Raw genomic sequence first — 21,842 nt, 5'->3', positions numbered from 1 at the left:
TATATGAATCGACCTAGTTGTCGATGAAAGGTTTTAGCCGAATTACCTGCTGGGGAGGGTAGAGGAGATTGACGGGAAATATTTTAATTGGAATCGAATTGATTCCTATTCACAGCGACTAGTTGAGCATAACACTACGAAACTAGTGGCTAAGCGGTGCAAGAGGAACTAGAACTAAGCAGGGATGAACTAATTTGGTTCTTAATGAGATAGTTTTTAGTTTAAGAATTACTTAAAGCACGTGTTTTTTTACCAGAAAAGTATGACAGTTAATAATTTGTTTATTTTTTTTATAAATTCAAATATTGAATTGAAAATATCTATATTAAACACATAATTTCCCATATAAGGTAGGTCACTTTTCGACCCACCTGAACGGGTCTCGGGAAAAAAATAATGCTCTCTCCGTGCTGCATCCAAGCCCTGCAGCATAAGCCAGCATAACTTAGACCGGCAGCATAACCGTTGAAAAATGATCCCTCTCTCTCTCTCTCTCTTTCTCTCTCTCTCTCTCTCGCTTCCAAAAGTTCAAACGATTCTCAACGGTTTTTTTACTCGGCCCCGAGCAGGACAGAAAATAAATGAACTGCTGTGCACAAAAGAGACAACAACATCGGGAGAGCATAGCTGTTTGGCTTCTCGCTCGCTTATAGTAGTGTTCTCCCTTTCTTACTTCATAGCATAGGAAAGGTACTGTTTACATTCTCTCTTTTTCTCTAACGCTCTACGAACGAACGCTTCATCTCTCTCACTCTCGTGCACGCAATAGAGCAGCAGCCGGCACGCTTGGCCAAGAGGAAGCATAGCCGCGGCGTCATGTTTTATGTTTTCCCTCCCGGTTTATTATGTTTGAACGCGCGAGCCAACGCGGTTGTGTATCGTCGGTGCTGCCAGTGCTAAGTGTGTTCCGGAGTGTGCTTCTGCTGAGTAAGTGTGCGTGTGTGTGTGTGTGTGTGTATGGGACGCGTTTCTGAAAACGGTCGATAGTTGCCGGGAAGAAGACGTCGGAGGGCGAAAAGCGCGCGCGCGCACACCTTCCCTTCCCTTTTTGACGCTGAAGCTGAAGAGGAAGGATGTTTTTTTTAGAAGGATGTTAGAGAAATGGGATGAAACGGTGTATGTGTGAGTGTGATTGTGGGGGGAGATGCGTGTCTGGTCCTGTGTGTGTGGTGTGGTGGCTCTGGGTGTGTATGCGACGACGGGCGTGTAACTAAGGCAACCGCCAACACGCGCGCGCGTCAGTGAAGCCTTTTCGGTCGGAAGTTTCAAGTCTGTGCCCTGAAGCAGGAGCAGAACGAGCGAGAGAGAACGAGCGACAAAGAAAAACGGATCCCGTTTCTATGCTACCGTGCAGAAAGCCGCCCAGTGCTTTTCGTTGCTTTCGTCTTGGTCAGCGTTGACGTGGTTTGCTTTTTCTGTAACACCGCGCACAGGAAAGCGAAAAAGGATATTGTGAAGCAAAAAGTGTATGTGTGTGTGTGTGTGTGTGTGTGTGTGTGTGTGTGAGTAAAGAAAGGGAGAAAGAGGAGATAAAAATAAAATACAGCAAAGGATATCACCTACACGAAGACCATTACAAAATAACCTCCAAAAAAACTGGAAGGATATAGTGTGAAAAGGAAGAAATGGTGCTGCCGCTTGGCAACGAAAAACAACCCGAAAAGCAAAGGAAACAAACAAGCTAACCTCAAACACAGCCTAGATGTGTGTACGTGTGTGTGTATGTGTGTAAGAGAGAGAGTGTCCGTTTGTGTGTGTAATGCCGATTCCTTTTTTTATTTAATCGGGTTTTCTTCCATCCCATCTCCCGACTAATATAAAAGTATAAACTAGTGACGATTATTTGCCCGCGTTCCAGGCGCCGGCAGAACCAAATGTGTCATACATTTTCATGGCATCCAGTGCAACGCACAGCTAAAAGGCGCCTACTTGGGGTGAAAATTCGCTCGAATGCTCGGGAAATTTATGTGATTCATCGTCACACGCCGTAACGCAGCGCGCGTACGCGTAACGCATACACACGCACACCGGCAAACGAAGACGGCCAAAACGATAGTTTACATGTGTGCTTGTGTGTGTGTGTGTGTGTGTGTGTGTGTGTGTGTGTGTGTGTGTGTGCCAAATGTGTGTGTCAAGTTGCTTGGAATATTGATGCTTGTGTTTTGTTTTGCTAAATTTTCCCGGAGGACTAGTGCGGTGGACAACGAGCAAAAACAGCAGAAATTAGCTTTTAATTCGTTGAAAACTGTTTTTTTTACAATTTTTTTTACTTCCATTTTACAGCATAGTTCAAACAGAGACCGATAGTGAACAAACGTAAAATTCGTTCTAAAGTGTTCAAAAATAAACTCCCTTAAGTGCTCAATAGTAGCTGAAGAACAATTTCTACAATCGTATCACTTCAAACACCGGCCAAATTGGTAAGTAAACGCTAAAATATAACAAAAAAAACTCTCCAGTCATAATTCTTCTGCTTCTTTCCCCTCGTCCGGGGTTAGAATATTCAACAGATTTTCCTTTCCGGATTTTCCCGGCCGTTTTTTTGGTCCATTCACTCAGCAATAAACCAAACCGAAGTGAACGCTCCGCTAGGGGAGGAAAAACAACCAAACCATTCTCTCCCTGGCGACGAACAGTGTGCTGCGACACCCGGCACGGCACCATCCTGGGGCAGGGAATTGCATTTATCGATCCAAAACGACCAACCAACAACCCACGGTGTATGTGTGTGTGTGTGTGAGTGTGTGCGTGCCGGTAAAACTAAACAACCCCGCGCGTCATCATATAATCCACATGCCGAATCCGCCACAGGGGGAGAAAAACGGTGCTAACAGATTTCTATATTTAATGATGCATCAATGCACTTTCGATGATTGGCCGTGTGTGTTTGTATGTGTGCCAATATTTCACGCGAAATTGTTAGGCCCAAACACAAGGGGTAACCCGGGAACGGGGGGAAAATTTGCACTATGGCTAAAGTTCGTGCTAAGTAGGCCGCGCGGTGTTAATCGAAAATCGCTTTTGCTTCCCTTTCTTCGTTTGCGAGCAAATTTTCAAGACAAAAGCAGGCTTGGAAAATGGAAAATTCTGTCTGTGGATTATCGCTTTGAATGGGCAAATAGTTTTTCTCTCTGCCGCTCCCTTCATCACGCCCTGCGATGGGGAAACCCGACCCTTAGTGGCGGCCCTGCAATAAACACGGTAAAGTATGTAATCCTGTCGGCTGAAATGGGACAGTTTTATGTATCGGGGGGATCTCACATACACACGGTAAATTTGGAAGGACCGTAAATGGTGGTGAGATTTTGTTGATGTGGTTTTCGACGCTTCCCCCCCATCACTTTATGTCGCCTTTTGGTCCCCCAAAACTATTTTAGAAGCGAAAACCGTCTGAAAAACTCCGTTGCCGTGGGGCGGAAAAAGAACGGAATTTTAGTTGCATTTTTTATCATCAAAGTGGGCCGTAGGCTAGAGAAGACACACAGCATCAATCGCGTCACAGACACACACACTCACACAAATTGCTAGCCGGTCACAAATACAGTGACGTAGCATGCGCTGTGTATGTACAAGTAAAAAGGACATCTTTGAAGACAGCTCTTCGCACGTCCTCCTGGAGGATGTTCTTATCGCGCTTGTGTGTGAAAGAAAATCGTAAAATTGAAACACACACACATGCAGTCACAAAGCACATGAAAAGCATGCTCCTCCAAAACAACACCATATGCTGAAGCGCGTTCATTACCAATTTTTTCTTTCCTTCTTTCTGCTTTGCCCCTTCAGCAGTGCGATCCCGAAAAGGGCAAAGAGGAGGTCCTTTACACCGAGATGGCGCAATACGCGCACAGGCCGGTGCCATTGCGTGTCTATCTGTCTGTCTGTCTGTCTGTGTGTGAGAGACAGCGGTTTCTTTGCTGACAGCTGCCGTAGAGACGGCTTTTTGTGCCGCTGGGTCGCGGTAGTCGCCGTTCGAATGCAATATTCATGTGTTGCGGATATTATTTTGGTGCCGCTAAAGGATGCGTATATATGGGCGTCTTGTAGCCGCACTCCACGCAAAAAAAAAATGCTCCGTGGGTTTGGGAATTGACATTTTCTTCCTTTGAGGAGAGATGAGAGCGATGGTGCTTGGCAGTTAGTTTTGGATGGTTGGCTTCTCATTAGCCGTATTCTGGAGGACGTGTTTTGCCTGATTAAAAGATTTTTTTGTGCATTTCGTTGTTGTTGTTATATTTTTTTTAATATTTTTAAAACTTGCGGGAATGATTTTACATATGATTTTCATTTTTCCATTTTTAAAACCAATACTTTAAAAAATCACAAATAAAGGAAGATTCGTAGCAGGGTATGATCCTCGGGAAACCCACAGGAGATCGTCCTTGACATAGTCGCCATGTTGAGCGTCGTTATTAATTACGAACGTTTGGTAAAAAGAGCGGACCAATTTGACCTTCTCGCCCTCTCCGAACAAGCTCTACGTAATCTGTGACCGTGTGACAATAAAACTTTCGCTTACCCCTTTTTTTTAGAAAACCCCTCCCGATACGGGGGCTTTCGCTTTCCACGACGTGGTCTTTACCTGGCCGCCTGAACCTTCAAGGATCTTGGTTTATAAGACCTAGAAGACACATCACACACCTCAAACGAATTGAAGGTAATGTTTCATGTCGCGATACTACCTGGCCTAGCACGGCCGTACTCAGTTCCACGAGGCTCATCTTTTATTTAGCACTATCCGGTACGGAAGATATCGTCCCAAACACACAGGCACAGGGACACTATGTGGCAGGCCAAAGGAATGAAAAAATAAACCCACTGGTACAGCCTGCTCCGTTTCTCATGCGAATGTGAATAATTTAGGTGTGTAGTTTTATATGGACTGGTTTATGGTGCTTTGTGCGTGGCTATATTGTCATAAAGGACGATTCTGTGTGCTTTTTTCAAGTCCTAATTTATTGACAATTCCAAGTCTTTTTAAATTACGAATTTAAAACAATTTTCCCTGTCACTTGCATGAGTCATCAACCACTTTTTAGCACCTTCATCTGGGGCGATCATTACACTTTCAATTACTAGTCCACAACAAACACCCGCCGTGTTTGTGGGTTTCGCTTAAAAGGGGTTTCATTATGGACATACTTCAGCAGAAAACCCATTCCCATATACCTATGACATGTAGTTTTCAATTGCGCGAGTGCAACATTATTACAATCGAAAACATGCCTCGTCATGTCCGTGGCGTGGCTCTCTTATCTTCATTATAACTCATGCTTTACCGAATCATATTAACCCCCGGGGACATGAGAAAGCGTCCTTGCGTTCCCACAACAGCGCTCGTGTATGATTGCGTCTCGCCGGTTCAAGCGCTCAAACGATTGAGGCGAGCTGTGCGCAAACAGTCACCATTTCCATTAAGGGGGGAACAGAAAGGAAGCCAATAAAAGCTTGACAACAACAACAACAAAAAAGCGAAACAATTTTCCATTGTACGAAGCGGATGTTTCGTTGCTGGTTGGAAAAGTTGCCTTTCCACGTTCCACGTTCGTCGCTTGCGCTCGCAATCTCCATGGCGCGCTGGTGGTGTGGAAATTAATTGGAAAAAATGCTCCTAGGCAAGAATCGTTTGTACAGCTCCTGTGTGTGTGTGTGGCTCTGTTCGTTCGACCAGGAAAAGGATGTCCCACAAAAGCGCGATGCAATCGAATCGAATACGGACGATGTATGCACACACAGAGTAAAAAAAAAATGCAACTGCACCAAGGAAGCCTTTAAATCCTTCGTACGTTGTGTGTTAGTCGTCAGCGTCGTCGTCGTCCTCACACTACGTACTACGGTCCGTCATTTTGTGAACGCGTTCGCTTGTTTTCTCCCTCCCCGGTTCAGTCTCATTTTCCGTGCATTGGCTACAGTGGGAAGTGCAACCCTCCCTACATCCTGTTCCGTTCGTGGTTCATTGGTCCTGTGATTCAACCCCTCCCGAACGGCAGCACGCAGAGGAAGCTTAAACGTTCACAGCTCGGAACGTGAGTGTGCTCGAACGCGCGCTGCTCGTTTTCCACCACGGACACCCTTTTTTTTTTTTGGTTCAATATTGCTGTTGTTTGGTTGATCGAGCTTTCATTATTACCCAAACGGCGAACCCCTGTCCGAGAATGCTGGAAAAAAGGGGGAAAAAGGTTCGCCTGGCGTTTGCAAACGGGAAGGAACGCACGGAATCGAATTGCTTGCGTACGATTGTGTTGCGTACATGCACACACACAGGCGCCACGTTATAAAATTCGATTCCTATTCTGCCGAGGGGACAGAGCATGGTGTGTAGCATAAAAATGGTACTACAAACTAACGCTTTGTGTGTGGAAAGGAGTGTTTGTAACCGATGCTCTAGCTGCGAAGAGAGGGAAAAGGGTCCGAATTTCCGGGCAATTCATTTGCCGATAGACAATTTTTACTTTCATGCGATTTATTCCTTCAGAAGACTTTCACCAAAACTTGAAAACTCGGCTGGGCAAATATTCTTCCCTCAAGAGACAACCCAAAACTTCCACCTTCAATCACGTATCACGCAGCTCGATTACACTAATTACTGGCCGTAATGCTGCGTAAATCGATACAAGACTCGCATCCCATCCTCACCCCACGAAACACATGCCCCACCAGGTTCGTTGAACCTTTCTTCCTTCCCGTGCGATCCGTTCCTTCGATAGCAAGCAACTAATTTCTTCACCTTCACCAGCAACGGTATACGCGCGGTCAGCGGATCTCGTGTGCGCGAGGGATGTTGAAATCTCTCTGCACGAATCCATTTCTTACCCACAGCTTCGGTTGATTAGCTACCCTGCTGCTGCTGCTGGTGGTGGTAAGATTTGCTGGAACGGCACGTACAAACAGACGGACCTGAGCCTGAAATCAACCTTCTACTAGAGGCCAATGGCAACTCATTTTTCATCCGGAGCTAAATATTTAACGAGATATCTCTGTGGGCCTGCTGCCAGCTACCTTCTCTTCCGAGGGTCTGTCTACCTGCAGAATCCCCACCAGGAAGAGGACACCTCTGAAAAAGAGAGAGAGAGAGAGGAACAAAAAAGCAAAAAGCGCTGAGATTGTTCTACATTTTGGCGTCCCAACCCATCCTGCGCGTGTGGTTACAATGTAGCGAAACGGACAAATTACGCAATGATGGATTGGAGGGAAGAACGCCCAGAACGGCACACAAAACCCCCCCAAAAAAGCTGTTGGAATTCAATTTAACAGCCAGCTTCGTTTCGTTTCGTTTGATGCACGATCGAGCGAGTGTGCGAGCGCGTGAACCAACATTAAAGGGCCATCATCGTGCAGAAGCATTAAGTCTGTAGCATTGGGGAGGAAACACGTTCCTCATGGGTTTATGAGTCTGTCACATTTGTTAAAATTTCAAAAAAAAAATAGATGAAGAAAAATAACCTGCTATGTCGTAACCGTTCGGAGACACATTTGATCTTTGCTCGCGTAAAACAGTGCTTAATTTGTCGCTTTCTCTAATTCTACGGTTCTCTGGTCACCCATTAAAAGAACCTTTTCCTAATCGATCGATAATGGTGTGTTGCTTTTAAAACACTTGACCCGAATGTCTCAAAGTGTGTCCGCCGTTGTTTTGGTTCTAGCGAGACATTCCGCAGCACTGTCATTAGTGTAAAATCTGGACGTCTTCCAGGAACTTGGGAGACTTACCAATTATTATGCTGCCTCCCCGAAATTGGAAGAGGTGATCTTTACGAGCTCAACGGGCACCGACTTTGAGTGGGGCCCTCGGGGTAGTCGATAACGATCATTAAACCCAATAATCGTAAAAACGTTGTCCACACGAGGGCCAAACATAGCTTGGAGAGATGATTCGTTTCATTCGTCGTAAACTCACCCTTCTTTGGAGTTGAAATCGATAAACTGTCATCGGGCGAGCGTCATAATCTCATAAAATTAATCATTTCCAGCTTGGCATCTGTCCAACGGCTTTCCATGCCCAGAAGCTCCCGTGCTTGCTCCGATGCTCCAATTTGGGCCGGAAAACTCTGACCAACTGCACAGTGCATCGTTATAATAATTGGACCGAGTTAACGGACTTCACGTTTTGGGTGGGTTGCATTCTCGAGTGCCTGTGGTGAACTCGATCTCTTTACCCCTGTGTTGCACTTGATTGGTTCGATCGATTCTGAGAAGATAGAAGATTTGTTGTACTGCTGCTGCTGCTGCTGCTGCTGCTGTTGCTGAGGGCGTTGAAGACTTGCCGAGAGCATCGGCAGCATTAGCGGGTCAGCGGGTATAATCCACACCCGTTGCGAGCCGCCCGTCAGCTGGTGGGGAGTAGATCGATTCTTCCGATACACATCTCCTATACCTACGTCGGTTCTCCAACACCAACACACACACGATCATCGTTGGGTGTTAGATTTGTGTAGTGGCATCGGCATCTCCGAATGGAATTGAACACAGCGAACATTATTTTCAACCAGTTAGGGGTCAGGCTGCGGGTCTGCGAGGTTGATTAGATTGGAAGCGATGCATACGTGTGTGTGTGTGTGTGTGTGTGTGTGTGTGTGTGTGTGTTTGTATGTGTGTATGTTTATTCAATTCAACTGATTGCCCCGCACGATCGTCGCTGGTTTCTTCGTCTTTCCTTGCTTGATCGAACATTATCGATCGACAACACAATAAGGGCTTTCAGATCGTGTCCTCTTTTGCAGAGTGGCATCCACCCATCGCCCTCTACTCTAAACAAACTCACAAGAATGATGATATAGAGGAAGAGATGTGCGAGACAGAGCGCGGCAGGAAACGAAGACCTCAAAGTGTCGAACCTATCAAGCGTTGGTGGGATAAGGGTTTTTGTTGTGATGCCGCAAACTGAACATTTACGAGAACATTTGTGTTAGATAGCGAATAGCGCAGGCTTTTGTTTATGGCAAAGATGTCGAACAAAGGAGACATAGCGTATAAAACAATAATGTTGAGATACTGTTCAGCTTTGATTTTGTTTGTGCAAGATCTAGACGATCTCGTTTACATTCCATATTGGAAAGAGTTTGACATTACTGTCTTGTTCGCTTTCCAACGTCCAATGTTCTTCTCTAAAGACCTCAAATCGTGCCTAGAATACAACCGGCACACAGACCAGCATTAGATCCCATTTTGTGTAGAATTTCGTATCACAAACGGTAACGTCGTCGGTCGTCGTCGTTGTCGGCGTGCTCTTTCAGTTCGGAGTTAAATGGAGTGCACGGTCCATGCCCTAGACCTCTCGGATTCATCGAACCGTACCGGTGCTACTACGACGCCACACCGGAATGGAAGAATACCCCGCAAAGGGAAAACGAACGGGACGAGACACGTGCAGCACCCACCATAAGCATTGTAGGTGGAGCGGTATAAAACAGAAAACATGTAATCGCACGTCCCCAGATGCGGGATGTGCACCCAACCCGCAACCCAGAGTCAGGGGACTCCGCAGGTTGATGATCATGATCATCTAAGTTTGCGTCCGTGTTCCAAATCGGAACGTAAGCTGCACTCGACGACCGTTCCAGAGCAGATCGTAAACTTCACCGTACTACTCCATACTGTACCGCGATCGCGCAAAGGGACGTGGGACACTGGGACGTGCGGATCGCGCACCCCCGGGATCGATTGTTCCGTCTTCATTCGAGTGGCACTAAAGGCACTGGTATGTTTGTCAGCAATGGGGGGGGGGGGGGGACCGTACACTCTCTGTACCAGTGTGCGTCGAGCTCGGCGATATTTCCACCGTTCCGTGCCGCTTACCACGATAATTACGTAACGAGCAAATATTGCCCTTTTTTGGGGAGGGCAGAGGTTTGGAAAGAACGCGCACCACCAAATCGGTCATTACATTGTGTGTGTGCTTGTGCGGGAAGAGGGGAGAGGGCAACATAGGAAGAGGTCATTTTGTCTAGTTTTCCAGCGTGATAGAGAGAAGTTCTAGGTGCACGAGTACGTTCACCGCAATTATCCATTGTACAGAGGGTAGCTTCTATTGCGCCACCAGCGGGGTAAAACATCCTCCCCCGTGAGGGCATGTTATGTCACGTCTTCCTCGCTTTTTTTTGGAGAATTACAAGGGAAATTGGGGGAAAATGCCAGGAGGACCACACCGAACAAGCGCATTGTGTTTGTGAGTAAACAGTGTGCAATTTGGTCCACATTTTGGTGGGATACGTACAGAAGTCAGCAGTACATGGTACATTGATTTCCTTTTCCATGTGTTGCCTAGAGCACCGAACCAAACACCGAACAGAGCACTATTGTGTGAGGTTAGCAAAACAGGAACCAGCTAAACAGAGAAACGAAAACATTAAAGTAGAGCAACAAAACATGTGGAGCTCGTGGAGATGTCACTGTTTGGAGTTTAAACGAGTTTCTGGGGGTCGTCAGGATCGTTAGCATCGTGCCTTGATGGAGGCCATAAAACACAAGAACGTTCTCGTTTGTTTCGCAACATACCACCCAAAACACGATAATGTGGTGAAATTCTCGTGCCATTTGGCATCTCATTTCTAGTTTTCTTTCATTCTTATATCTTGAAGATCTTCGTAGGATCGTAAAGATCGATAAGCAACGTACCAGCTGGCTGCATCCCAGCTGGTGCAATGCTTTTACTCTTGTGGTTTGCTGATAGTTTTCAGTGTTTTGGTACCGCCACTACCCCGGCGTAAAGAACATTTTAAACTAATTACCCATTCCCAGCAGTGGAAGTAACTGCAACGGCGGCTTCTAGCGGGAACTCAGTTGATTGATGGTGTGGCAGCGTGTGGTGGAGTGTGTTGTCCATCATTACGTGATCACCTTGGGGCAGGGAGAGTTCGGATTGGAGATCATCCCCAAACGAAGCCTGTGTTGATGTTCATTTTCAATTCTTTGTGCCTTCTCTCCATCCTGGTTTAATTCTTTACCGATCTTGTTTTGTTCATTCGTGTGGTTCTACGCCTGTGGCACGAATAATTTCGCACTTTATCGGTTGTGCGTGTGAGTGTGTGTGTGCGGTGGGATGATGGATTTGGGGTACGCGTGTGTGTTGAAACTACTTTCCGGTTTTATTTCATCACGCCCCAACGCGGCCACACTCGGTTTGGGTAAGTTCTGACGGCGCTCTTTTTTCATTTCTAAACCCCCAAACGTGAGCTTCCGTAATGGCGCAATTTTCAACATATGGTATCGCCACTCTCCGCTTGCAGACTGGGTGGGATGGTTTTAAATCATGAAAGAAAAACATCTACATCTTCCTTTTGATTGGAGAAGAAGAGAGATTTTTTACACGCAACGCCCTGAAAAGCTACAGGAAGTAACCGTTTGGTTGCCAAGTCAGAACGTTCGATGTGCGTTGAAATCTTAATGTTGGATAGCGAAAGATTCTTCGTTTTTGGCGTGCAGAGTGTCTGGAACGTTCTTCTTATATGCTAGTCTTTAACGGAATTATCGTTGTTGGGGTTTTTTTGGCTCACTTCTACCGTCTGGAGGTTATAGATCATTAAACAACTTACTACTAAAGCCTAATTTATTATGTGTTAATAATATGGAATTGGGAATTAGGCTCAGAATAGATTCACTGCTCATGTGCTACACTCCAAAGCCTTGGAATTTGGAAGTTTCTAGACTGCGGCAGAGAGATACCACCGATAAGACTTGACAAATGTCACGCACGTCACCGCGGCAGACTTTACCCCGGTCCCACTGGAATGAAGCAAGAGTGCTAAACGCGGCTACCTGTCACCGACTGGTTAACCCGCTCACAAACAGGCTCCAAACCGCCAAATCCATGGGGGACACCGCGTGAACTTGTTTCAAAGTTTAACGATACGTCACCCACTGGCCTTAACGAGAGAACGATCCCTTTAAAAACCGTCTCGTTCGCAATCGTTCGCGAAAACGCAGGCATCGCGGGCGTGTCTGCCGAAATGGCTCTGGACGATTGCTTCTGGGATTTTCGCACCATCTACGGCACTGGATACACGACGTGGCAGGAAAGACGATTTCACCAGCGTCTTCGCTAGAGAAACCGGAGCAGCGAGCCTTCGAGACGGCGTTGTTCTTTCTTGTTTTTTTTTTTGGGCTTTCTTTCTCGTCTTCAGTTCAGCTCTTGTTTATGCCTACGTCTCCTGTCGTAAACATTGTCAAAACCGAACGGAGTCGCGTAGGCTTGTGTCTCCCTGCCGTCCAACTCTTCACCCTTCAGGTTGTACTGTTGTACCGAACCCCTAGCCACAACATATGCCAAAAGCCGTCAGCATGTTTCCTCCTTCAACGGGCGCACGCTATCTTAATGTTGCTTAACATTAAGAAAAAAACTCTCGACTTGCTACATTGTGGGCTCCTCTGTTTTGTTGCTGCTGCTATACTTTGGAATGGAATAAAAAGGAATCGGCAAGCCTACTTCCTTGGCAAGCCCCTCGAGCTGTGAAATCTGTGAAGTGTGGTGGATGTACGCTGAACGTGTTTGTTGGGGAGTTGGGATCGGGTCGGCGCTGCTTCTTGCCTTCATTCATATAAGGAAGGAATGAAATTAAAGATTGTACGATTGATGTGAAGAGTAGCAGCAGCAGCAGCAGCATCATCGGGCAGAATAAACCTTTCCAAACAAAACAAGATTTGTTTTGACCAATTTATGCGTCGCTCTGTGTTTGGTTTGGAAGGCGAATGTGGGGGGGGGGGGGGAGGTGAAAATTGATGGAGTTCGATCGCAGCACACGGTTGGTGGACGATTGCCCTGAAGCTAAACCAACCTCAAAGTCTTCTTCGGGTGGTTTCCGAATGGCATGTGAAAAACTGTGTGAAATCAAACCGTTTGGTGACAAATGAACTAAAATGTAAGGAATGATTTCTTTCTTTATGTGTGCTTTTCATCTAAGGTTTCATTCAACGCTTGAAGTGCTCAAATCAGAGGAGTATAAAGTGTCTACTCACTGTCTACATTAGGATTTAGGGGGGTTTCGCTCTTAAACAATCTTCCTTCAGTGGGAACAGCATCTTCTCGTGCGTGTCATCGGTTGAGCAAATCGGATTTTGATTTGATCCGTTTTGTTGCTCCTCAGCCAGACATACAGACTCGACACACAACGAGGTCATAGGGAAATGGCATGTGTTTGACCCGCTTTGCGCCATGCCGTAGACACATGGAGAGCAGATCTTGCCCGGTCGATGACAGTGCACTTCGTTTCGGACTTTGTTTTCGTTTTGTGGAGTTGCCCAAGAGCAATGGCCTAAAAGTGTGAAGTGACGAAAATCCTTCCAGATCTCCCTCAGTCCCAGATTGACCAAAAGAGGTTCCCAAAGAAAGGGCCTTACAGATGTATTAAAGCAAAACGGTTCCGCAATCAGTGTTTATTGTTGCAGGCGTGAGCTTCCGTAGAATGTGGAATAATACGTAGTTTTGGGGGTTGTCCCGATCGTTCGAATCCTTTCCATGGGACGCCCTGATGTGTGTGAGCGAAAAGGTGTGAAAGTAAAGCAAACTCCGTTTCCCATCGTGCTCAACTGCATTTGCTTCAGCTCAGCATCTCCTCTTCCTCACACGGGACTGGAGTTTACGCGATCGCGCTGCACCACCGCATCATAACATATGCTAACGAGTGTTAACAACACGCAACATAACTCGTGGGCGCGCTCTGTATGGTGTATGGTGCTTTCCATGAGATGGTTTGGTCTGTGAGTGGACGGAGGATGAAGGATGTTTTCATAAATGCTGTGCCTCTTCGGGGTACATCATCGGAAAAGTCTCGTCGCCACAGTCGAACGGGAGGGTTCTCAATGTTTATGTTCGTTTTTTGTTACTCTCTCTCCACATTTTCTGACACGGAATCTCGTGCAGTGGAGGATTGTTTTGGAGTTGGTGTTGGTTCATTGAAGAGTGTTATTTCGTTGTCTTCCGTCCCAGTTTATCATGGCTAGTTGTTTTGGAGCGCAAGAAACTAAACTGTTTATCATTCTATGTGGAGCAAACGATTGGTCTGTTGTGTCTTTGGTCTCATTTGCCTTCAATGCTTCAATTAAATTGAATCGTCTTAAGGGTAGAATTTATCATTAAACAAAACATACATTAATCCACTGGAAGGTTTTAAATAATGCTGTTTATGTGTGCATTTGATGTTTTGGTTTTTAAGTATTTTTAGAATTAAATACATTTTTAACGTTATTTAATTCCCATGCAACTACAGTATTTCAAAACCTAATAAACCATACATTTAAAAAAGCACAACATGTTGCAAAATTGCATAAATTCAGGCTGAATATGTGCTTAAAAATAGAAATTTTGGATAATTAAATTTGTATATATATTTTGCGAAACTGATAGACCTTTCACCCGTTTATTTGATCATTTAATACAAAAATCTATGTTATAAAAGTGCTGACATTAATAATTCATCCATAACAGATCATTTTTAAATAATTAAATCACCTCACGGTGATGTAAACGATGGCTTTTAATTACTTTCCCCTGCTGGCTACGACCTTTCGTGATACGTGTAAATTGGAATCAATTTAATCAAGGCACATTTTTACTTCTGCCCTCATTTGCATAGTCACTTGGCTTCACTTTAATTTCAATAATTTTTATACATCCTAAAAATAGCTCACTCATCGCAACAAATGCACTTCCGTGCACGTGCACACAACGATAACAATCCAATCAATTTGCCATCAACAATTTCCCATCCATTTCGTCCTCTTTCGCTCTTCGCTCTCCTCGTTGCGCTTTCTGCTGGCTCATTTTATTATCCTGTACACGCTTCTCCACCCCAGTGACTTATTGATGCAAAAAAATAAAGCTTCTTTTGATGCTCCCCAACCGTGTAAGAAAAAAAAGGTTTGCCTTTTGCCCATTCTCTACCCTCATTGCCTGCCGCACCGGATGTGTGTCCCGCACAGAACCGGCTCCTGCAGCCGGTAGGAGCAGCACTGGGGGGAAAACTGCATTTCACTATCGTGTGCAACCGATCGGTGGGATTTCCGGTGGCATAGCACCGGAGCACCCATGGAACCCAACCCATCGCTTGGGCTTATTTTATCGCCATTTTATGCAACGGTCACGCTCCTCACAAACAAACACACACACACATACACTCGAGGCGTAGAAACTCATTACAATGTCGCCCAGCTCGGCGTGTACCGGTGGTTCACCGGTAATGGCGTGTTGGCCATAATTACAAGCACACAGCCACCAAGCAACCGTATGTACGCTTGGGTCGTCGCTTGCAAGCGAACTGCATCGGTGCGCAGCGGAACGCAAAAAAAAACCCCTCTCCCAATTCCCCTTTTGTGTAATGTCCGTGAAAATCGGTTCCGATCGATAGAGAGGAGGAAGCAGCATGCGCACCCGTTTTGTTGTTGCTCGCCTCCTAACCCCGACTAGGGAAGAGACTCGAGGGAGGCTCTTTACATTGAACTTGGCCCTCGTTTTTGGTGTGTGTGTTTATTTTGCGATATGGTTGTGAACCGACTGCGCCCAGACAGTGAAGGCTTCAAATTTCGCATTAAACTGTGTTCGCAGGTGTGGTGTGCCAAAAAGCGGGAGCTGAAGCTGGAGGGGGTTTTTCATTTCGTGCCAACCATCGGTTAGTTGTTTACTAACTTTCCATTCGGACGCCTAGACAGCGCGGCAAGCAAGTGACATTGGCACGCTATCGTGCTTACTTGCAAACAAACATTCTTTTTTTTTTGTGTGCAGGAAAAGGGTGCTGTGTGGTCGTGGAGGAGTGGGTGTGATGTATTTGCCCTTCTTTGTTTCCTTTTGGGAAGGAGGCCGGTTTGGTTTGTTGTTGTAAGGCTTCGATTTCTACAGCACAGAATTTCCATTTGCGCCGGGAGTCTTCACTCGCCCGGAAGTTATCGCGCCACGGAAGCTTTAAGAAGCGTCCATAAACAACCGAACAACTTGCCACTTGCAACGCTACTGCAACGGAAAACAGGGGAACAAATAAATCTCCACCCCAGCTCCCCAGGCTTCCCGGGATTTTCCACGATGCGCACACGATAAAACGGTGGCTATGGAAAGTGGCGGATGAAAACGGAGGGTGTTTCTCAGCCCCATTTGCCGCTATTGTAACCTTTTCCGATGCACCAAACTTTGCGTCGGGAGTGTGTGTGTGTAAGACGGTGATTGGAAAAAAGGCGGAAAACTTGTAAGTGCATTTTGCATCGGTCGAAGCAGCAGCGAGGAAAGATTATCCGCCGTTGGTGGGTTGTGCAGCTTCGTCATACGCTGCACATTCACACCCACCGTTTCTTTGTGCTGTGGGGTGAAGGTTTAGCCGTGTGGATAAACATTACTTAATTGTTGGCTGTAGAACAATGGGATAAACTTGCAGCTACTACTGCTCAGGGTGTGTAGGAGACTAGGGCAGATAAGATAGGAGGATTGCCTCTTTTGTTTGGAGGTTTGGTGCTTCTTGCACACACCTTTTTGCCATTTCTGGTTGCAGATGGTTATCGTCTTTGTTGTGCAGCAGGAAAAAGTAACTGGAAATGGTACACACACACATCCACCGTAAGAGCGAATAAAGGGAAATCAGGGCAGATAGTTTGTAGATGATTTGTTACCATTTTGCCCTTTGAAAGAGCGATTTCAGCTATAGTCTCATATTTTTTTAAATTTAATAGATATCAAAAGCCCATTTTCCGTTGGGGTTGAGTTAGTTCACTAACCTTTCGACGGGCGCATATCGTCGTTACCATCACCAGTAAGAAACAGTTTACTCTTTGTCTCTTTCTCCCTCTGTTTGCTGCTGCTCCACGCCCCACATGAAGGGCTCTCGAGCAAGTAAAGTTCTAGTCTACCCTTCCGTTTTTCTCCCCGCTTTTTTCAAATTACCGGATATAAGGTCGGCTTTACCGAAAGTCTCACTGTGTGTTTTTTTACTTCACCCTACAGACCCCACTGTAGCCCTTTCTTATTGCGTGATGATGTGCAATTTTGCTGTCCGAAAGCGAAACGGACCGAACTTTTCTTTCCTCCTCCTCCTCCTCCTCCTCCCTTTTGGTCGTGCAATATAGTTTCCGGCTCGTCTCCAATCTTCAATCGTTGTTCCAGTTGCCGGTGGTGGTGGTGCTAAATGCTAAATGGTTTGCCATTTGCTCTAGCTTCGTTTGCTGCATGTGGGAAGGGGGGGGACACACTCTTTTTTTACCAAACAAATTAGTCTGCATATCGTTTTGTTTTGATTGCTTTGCAGCTCATCAGACAGTTGTTCGGCTTTGTTTTGTGTCTGTTTTGCAACCAAAATTGTTTCTGAGCATGCAATCAAACATTGCTAGCAGCCAGTATGTTTGAGCAACAGAGTTTGAAGGGGTTTTTGAGCACTGAAAGCGTATGTCTAATTCAAAAAAGGATGAATTTCGATTAGATATATGTATGGTAAAATTGTATGAAAACTCGGTTTAAAATTTATTATAAATTTATACCAGTAGAAGCGTAGAAGCGAGAGAAATCGATTATTGAACACACTTTTTCAATTTTCATCTTTTTTTAATATGCCTGTAGTATAATTACCCAATATTTTAGGGTTAAATGATATGTCCCTATGAGCTGGAGTTCCAATCTTCAGTCAATTATACGGCATCCTCTGCTTTAATTGACCGTTTTATACGCTCGAAGGGCTAAATATTGTTTCTAAAATCAACATTTAATTATGCCTTCAACAATCACAACAACTGTACAATAAAATTGCTCCATTTTAAATTAATTGTTATCTGCCCTCCAAAACAACAGGCTCTACTTCTGTCACACATTAAACATATGCTACCGGCAAACTCATTAAATTCTCATAAAGCACCACGTCGCCACCAGATCACCTTTGCGTGTGATGTTTGAAATTTGCATTAAAATCCGATTCTCGTTTCCATTCCACGCGCTAATTAAATAATATTTTTCTCTATTCTTTCCGCCCCATTTATACAGCTCTCGAGAAACTGTGGCTACGGTCTCACCTTTTGATGAGTCTTCTTCGGTCGATGCCGGACGGTTAGTGCAGCCTTTTTCTAAGCATCCCAGCCCCAGCGAAACCGGCAAAAGCGAGCGGTTCGGTTTTTGTGCGTTTTGTTTTTATCGTCCCCGGAATCGGAACCGAACTGTGAATCCGGCAGAGTTCTAGCGAAACGAGATATATATATACATCCCCGTAACGGACACAACAGGTAAGTGTCTATGCTTTTTTTTCGAGCGGTCAGTTGCTTTTATGTAATTTTTAAAACGCGAGGGAACCTAACACAATTATTGTGCCGCTTCACAGCAGCGCGCGGGCAGCGCAAACCAACCGGCAAACGGGCCGATGCGTGTACGCAAGCACAATGTCCACTTGTGGAATTTGTAGCTCAGCGTGTTCGACGTCACGTGAGCGCTCGGTATGCCGGTTACAAGATCAAAACATTGCGTTTGAACATAAAATGGTTCTAAAATCTGGACGGCGGTATGTTGTGATCCTGCAGTGTGTGTGCACGAGGTCATCGTTGTTCTACGAATAAAGGAATAGGGCTTTTCTCGTTAAAAATTATGAAACACAACCATGTCATTATGAACGGTTGAAGTTCAATTGTACAAACTGACTCTCGGAGTCTGCTCTCTCTCTCTCTCATTTCCCTATCCTGCCCTTTCCTTTAGCTTTATCTTCTTTGATGATGGAAGAACCACGGCTATGATTATAGCTTTCCTCACACACTGGAGTGCGCCCCCTTTGTATCCAAACCCTCCCCAAATATCAATTATGTACACGACAATTTAAATCATAGTGAGCGAGATAGAGGGAGAGAGAGAGAGGGCTGTAAAGCGTTCGGGGGAAATGGGAACAGTATGTAACAAACCGACCGAGAACTCGAACACGTGTAGTACCACCACTGCACTGGACCGGTTAAAATCTCCGACTCGCGTAAGTGGTCGATGGTCGAGTGGTTTGGAGAATAATTACTCGTTCGTGCGTAGTGTGTGTATGCCCCGAGCATAATTGTGTTGTTCCTTTCGGTTAAAATAGAACTAAAAAAATGGATGGAGGCAGTGTAGTAAAAGTAAATCAGCTTCGATTTTTATCTTGAAACGATTCCAATGAAGTGTAGAGTGCGCCAACTCTGGCCAACTCTACCTAGCAATTTGGGTCCCATGCTTGTACTCGGTGTGTCCTTGATGGGTGCAATCGATAAAGAAAGGTGTGAGAAAGTGTGAATAGAGCTCTTTTCTCTCCATTATATTCGTATGTTAATTGAGTCCGCCCTGTTTCGGGAAGGTTGCAGAAAGCGACAAAGAGATTGGGAAAAGATTAAACGCTCAAGTTTCCCTTTTTTTATCCAGATGTTCAAAAAACCCACAAAAATAAAGCACCATTTTCGGGTGTCATAAATCTGTATGAAAACCATCACATACACACACACGCGTACATGAACACGCTCCCATAATGTGAACAAACCCCGAACAACGATTAAAAAGCATAATTATAATGATTTACTTCGACTAGCGTTTGTTTGTCGCTCGGTTGCTTCCCGCACGAACGCACGCACACACGCACTACCGGGAAGGAAGCAGTATGTTGGAAGCTTGAAAAATCAACCCCCTCCCGTGGAACGTGGAGAAAACCCTGCGGAGAAGGAAATTATAACTGTGTAGAACAAAACCTTCATTTAATAACGTCATCGTTTTCCTTTTGCGGTGGAATGGTGAGCTGCCGGTTTTGCTGAACGGAATTTTCACGCTTGCGGTTGAGTATTTGAAGTTTTATTCCAAACGTACGGTGAGATGAGGTAAGGGGGGTGGGATGGAAGCAACGGTTCCATTTAAAAAGCAAAAAGATCGCCCGTTGATTGGTGGGGCGAGAGATTTAAACCGATTTGTTGTGTGCCAGCAAAGGGACAGCAAAGGAAGAAAGTCGATCCAATTCCAAGGTTCGGACGGTTCCGTGGGTACTTTTAAATGGAAACATATGTTCTCCTATGTGCGGCGATGTTATGTTGCCGTGGGACAACGTGGGGTCATAATATGCCGATCGGTAGTGGTGCAGTTGTATTTACTGACTCATGTAATGTTTGGCAGTAATAAAAATTTCGATCCAAAGTGGTAAGGGGAAAGTAAAGCAGTAAATGAAGAGTTATGAGCTTTGTGATTTGAGGCTGTGCATCGTAGACGACGTTGAGATTTATTTTCTCGATTAGCTCATTTATTCTAGCTCGTTGTATTGATTAATAGTATAAAGAAATAATTAATTATTATTTAATTAATGGTTTAAATTTTTAAGCAATACGGCCTTTTTGGACCGTTACTCCTGAATAAAAAAAAAAAAAAAAAAAAAAAATGGTTTAAATCAAATTAATAAAATATTCTATATCGTTTATCGAAACGTAAATCAGCTTGTGAAGAATTTCGTTTGGAGAATAAAACGTTCTTTGGCATGTTTTGATATGGAATGACCAAATTGCTCAAAAGATTGAACGCTGTGTTGTTGCAAGAAAGGACGCGTACCTAAACCTCATTTTGACTCAAGTTTTCTGGAGCTAATGATTGGATCGGCGGAGCTATAATGATTGGCTGGAGCAAGTTATTTAATTTCTTCTTAAATGTTATGCCTATTTTCACAAGGTGTAAGATATATGACCAATTCTAGATCAAACTTCATCTTAAATGTTGAATTCGGACCGTAAATGTCATTCTACTTTAAACTGGCTTCCCGCAATTCATCAAAGAAAAGTCATCACTATTCTCTTCTCATCACAATTTGTGTCGACTTTTCCACAACTCGGCCATAAAAGGCGCAAACCTCAAATAAAGAACTCTTATGCCTCTCCGATGCTTTGATGAAATGTCTGCACGTCTCCATTAATGCTTGCTGGCGTGTATGTTGCCTACCCTTGTGCCATAGCCCCCTCACCGGTAACCCCGATTGCCCCGATTGTCGTCATAATGGACAGGAGGCCTCCTTTGTTGTCGATCACACCCGAGTCACGGGGATGCAAATCCCTTTTCCTCTGGCTACGGCTATCCCATAGACGAGCAGCATAAGAAGGCGCATGCTTTGGACTGCTGGCCTGCTCTGGGACAGGAAATGAATGAATGATCCCCTTCTGGCTGTGTATTTTTGCAACAAAAGAATCACGAAGCGAAGGTGAAAGTGAGAAGACGGGGGGAGCTGGGGAACGACGATTCTGAAGATGCTGCTTGGTGGATGGACGTTGATGCTAATAAAATTCAATTTACGAATCCTGTGTAGCAGCTTGAACTTGAAGCCATTGACCATTGTCGTTGATGGTGACGGCGGCAGCGGTCCCTGCCCTGGGTACTTGCAGGGCTCGGTCATCATCAGGCGCGTCATTAGCCGGCTTGTTCCGATGCCCTTCCGTCAACCGATGGAATGGGAATAAATGTCTTTCTGTAGCCAGTCCCCAGTGTGTTAACCAATGACAATCTTTGGGGTCGCTTTGGAGCCCTTACACGAATCCCCCTGCGAGCGGTAATGTGCTCTTAGGTGTAGGGAGAGGTGTGTGTGTGTGCGAGAGGAGGAATCCAATTACCAACATACACGCTACAGCACGCACTACATGACGGCATTAATCCCTCGCGCGGAAGCGCTGCACCGCAAGATTTGATGTACGCTCCGCTTGCGTTAAGACGATTCCACCGGCAACTCGCCGATATCCCTCACCGTCTCGTTGAAAAACTGACCGACAGGCAATAAATTACAATATACATATACTTTTATTTCTCTTTTCTTTCCTACGGCTGCACATGTCTTCACTTTTCTTATTGCACTTGATTGCACGCTGCGGTTGTCCACCAGCAGAAATTAAAGCGACCTGCCGCCGCTCACCGACACACGATCTTTGGAGCC

The 21,842-nt window shown here is 45.2% G+C and overlaps 1 protein-coding gene across 3 annotated transcripts in view; it reads left to right on the top strand.

Moving 5' to 3' along the window:
- Window positions 1–823: 823 nt before the first annotated feature.
- Window positions 824–21,842, top strand: part of LOC120949620 (neurotactin) — a 36,651-nt gene continuing 15,632 nt past the window's right edge. Inside the window, exons 1-3 of one of the 3 annotated variants that reach the window (XM_040367030.2) lie at window positions 824–927; window positions 2,284–2,420; window positions 17,939–18,174. The gene's annotated coding sequence lies outside the window, so the exon portion shown is untranslated. Of the gene's footprint in view, window positions 934–993; window positions 1,467–2,283; window positions 2,421–17,938; window positions 18,175–21,842 lie in introns of those variants that run through there. The other 2 variants (XM_040367031.2, XM_040367032.2) reach the window with 2 other exon arrangements.

The sequence above is a fragment of the Anopheles coluzzii genome, chromosome 2, assembly GCF_943734685.1.
Source record: "Anopheles coluzzii chromosome 2, AcolN3, whole genome shotgun sequence".
In the NCBI taxonomy this organism is placed as follows: Eukaryota; Metazoa; Arthropoda; class Insecta; order Diptera; family Culicidae; genus Anopheles; species Anopheles coluzzii.
The sequence above is the reverse complement of the archived record's forward strand: the minus strand, read 5'-3'. Positions and strand labels throughout refer to the sequence as shown.